Below are 3,480 nucleotides of genomic sequence, written 5' to 3'. Positions count from 1 at the left end.
TAAAATTAGGTAATCATTGCCAGTTCTCTTGAACTAAATAACACAATACTGTGCATTTAATATATATCAAGTGGTTTATTTATTTATATTTTAGCCATAGATTTTACGTTCTAAATGTAGCAGTGCCTAAAAACATTCATCCATCTTCTCCAGCTTATCCTTCAGGATAGCAGTGATGTTGATGCCGGTCTCCAGCAGCCTATGGACAAAAGGAGGGCTTCCCACTGGACACATGCCAGTCCTTCACAGGGCAACACAGAGACACACAACCATAAACACACACCTAGGGACAAGCCATGTTTTTGGATTGTGTGAGGAAGCCAGAGTACCCAGAGAGAACATACCCTGCACAAGGAGAACATGCAAACTCCATGCAGAAAGACCCTGGAGTGGGAATAAAACCAAGAACCTTCTTGCTGCAAAGCAACAGTGCTACAAACTATGTTACCATGCAGCCCACTTTTCAGACATAAAGCAGAGGACTCACAACCCTCTGAAACAGAGTTTCAACATTGATTACAGAAATATCAAACACAGATGTTCAAGATCGAGAATGTGTAACTTTGACAAACATGTTCAGAATAATATCTGAGGGAAGATCAGGAACAGACACTTAAAACTTTGAGCAGTGGGAAAAGATTATGTACACTTACAGTAAGGATAATAAGTATTTGAACAACCTGCTATTTTGCAAGTTCTTCCCAAATCATGGAGAGGTCTGAAATTATCATCGTAGATGCATCTCCAATGTGAGAGATACATAGTAAAAATGCAGATATCACAATACATGATTTTTTTTACTAATTATTTGTGATACAGCTGCAAATAAGTATTTGAACAGAGGAAGAGACCCCAGAACATCCAGATCCATCAATACAGATATCACAGCTGAACAATCAGAGCCCAGAGAAGTTTACATTCTCATCTGGAGAAATATTTCTGTGTCAGAAGAATGGAAGAAAAAATCAGCTGTGAAGTCCTTCATGGCTCCTGGAACACAGACACAGAAAATTACATTTAAAAAGAGAAAGAAAGAAGAAGAGAGCAGCAGAGCACAGGAACCAGAACCAGGAACCCTGATCAACAATCAGAACCAGCAAACTGGATCTATTTGGGTTTACAGATGATCCAGTGATACAAACCCAAACTCCAGCATGTAGCAGCTGAGTGAATGTGGTCTGGACTCTGTGGAGGAGACTTCTGGTTTCAGAGATGTTGTAGAAGGACAGAACACCTGCTCTGTGATCCAGGTCCACTCCTACTCTTGAAGAACCAGGAACTGAGATGCAGGCCCAGATTTTGTTGTGACCAAATTCATAACCACCTTGGAAACAATTTAATGCCCAAGATTTTTCATTATGTACAAATAGACATTCATCCCCTCTTCCTGTTCTGTTGATATTCTTGTATGCTACTGCTACACGAACCCACCCCCTCCACTCCACCTCCCAGTAACGACGTCCAGTCAGACTCTCTCTACTCAGAACCTGAGGCCAATCAGTGAATCTGTCTGAGGGACTAGAATAAGACTGAAATTTATCCATCAGTGTCACCTTCCTGATTCCCTCTGATATTATCAGTCGACTGTGTGCTGTGTTTGGATCCAGTGTGATCTGACATGAATATCCTAAGAAACCAGATCTGATCTCTGGTTCTGCTTCAGTCAGAGTCAGTGAGATCTTTGCTCATGTGTCTCAGGATGTCTTGTAGTTTGTCTCTGAGCTCTGACACAGCTGCTGTCACATCCTCCCAGCGTCTCAGAGGACGGATGTGGATGGCGGCTGAGGTTGTAGACTCCCTGAGGTCTGACAGTGAGGAGTAGCTGTGGAGAAACTGCTTGTAATCCTCTGTGTGTGAGAGCTGCTCCAGCTCAGCGTCTTTCCTTTTCAGCTCACTGATCTCCNACGTCCAGTCAGACTCTCTCTACTCAGAACCTGAGGCCAATCAGTGAATCTGTCTGAGGGACTAGAATAAGACTGAAATTTATCCATCAGTGTCACCTTCCTGATTCCCTCTGATATTATCAGTCGACTGTGTGCTGTGTTTGGATCCAGTGTGATCTGACATGAATATCCTAAGAAACCAGATCTGATCTCTGGTTCTGCTTCAGTCAGAGTCAGTGAGATCTTTGCTCATGTGTCTCAGGATGTCTTGTAGTTTGTCTCTGAGCTCTGACACAGCTGCTGTCACATCCTCCCAGCGTCTCAGAGGACGGATGTGGATGGCGGCTGAGGTTGTAGACTCCCTGAGGTCTGACAGTGAGGAGTAGCTGTGGAGAAACTGCTTGTAATCCTCTGTGTGTGAGAGCTGCTCCAGCTCAGCGTCTTTCCTTTTCAGCTCACTGATCTCCTGCTCCAGCTTCTCCTGAAGCTCTTTGACTCGACTGACTTCAGCTTCCTGCTGGGATCTGATCTGCAGCTTCACATCAGAGCTACTTTTCTGGATGAGGCCGATCCGCTCAGTGAAGATCTTCTCACTGTCCTCCAGTGTTTTCTCAGCAGAGTGATTGATGGCCTCCACCTTCTGCTGAAGCTGCTTCACAGCCTTCTCTCTGTCCTGGACTCTCTGCTGGATTTTTCATTGTCTTTCCTGCAGCTTGTTCTGCCTCTCAGTCCTTTCTGCTGAATCTGAGACTGTGTTGTGTCATTTATGTTCCTCCACAGAGCAGAGATAACAGATAGACTTCTGATCAGTACGGCAGAACATCTTCATCACCTGATCATGAGGAGAGCAGATGTTCTCCTGGAGGTTCTTGGAGGGCTTCACCAGTGTGTGTTTCCTGAATGGAGCTGAATTCTTATGAAGCTGAAGGTGTTTTTCACAATAAGAGGCCAGACAGACTAAACAGGACTTGATGGCTTTCGGTTTCCTTCCAGTGTAGACATCACAGGCCACATCTTCAGCTCCAGCATAGCATTGGTCACCAGGAGCAGCTTGGAGTCCAGTCTTCTTCAGCTGCTCCACTAAAGCTGCTAATATTTTGCTCTTCTGTAGGTCAGGCCTCGGTATAAAAGTTTTCCTTCACTGAGGGCAGCTGTGGATTCCTCCCTGATTCTCCTCATCCCAGTGGCTTTTAATACAGTTCATACAGTAGCTGTATCTACAGGGAATAGTCACTGGATCTTTCAGGAGATCCAGGCAGATGGAACAGGAGAAGGTTTCTGCATCCAGCTCATTCTGACTGTGTGAGTTTCACTTCCTGAAAAGCTCTAGGTTCCTTTTCATAAAGCAGAGTTAACAAACTCAGACTCAAATCTTCAACTCTGAATTAATCTAGCCTAAGCTGTTGTGGGTTAGTTTGATCAACTCTTAAGTAGGTCTACTCAGAATGGAGCACATGATTAATAAGTATCAAAAGCCAGGAGCAGTGGAGCACAGATTTGACGAGTCACCATGACAACGGGCAAAAGAAAGTGCCTAGTTCGCCCCACTGGAACCAGTGATTTTAATGAAGAAATGACAGAAATAAATGGAAAATGT

The 3,480-nt window shown here is 44.3% G+C and overlaps 1 pseudogene; it reads right to left on the bottom strand.

The window, feature by feature from the left end:
- Window positions 1–126: 126 nt before the first annotated feature.
- LOC107103293 overlaps window positions 127–3,480 on the bottom strand; it is a 6,479-nt pseudogene continuing 3,125 nt past the window's right edge.

This window comes from Cyprinodon variegatus, unplaced genomic scaffold (genome assembly GCF_000732505.1).
Source record: "Cyprinodon variegatus isolate N-32 unplaced genomic scaffold, C_variegatus-1.0 Scaffold1416, whole genome shotgun sequence".
Lineage (NCBI taxonomy): Eukaryota > Metazoa > Chordata > Actinopteri > Cyprinodontiformes > Cyprinodontidae > Cyprinodon > Cyprinodon variegatus.
This window is presented reverse-complemented; position numbering and strand designations above follow the sequence as displayed.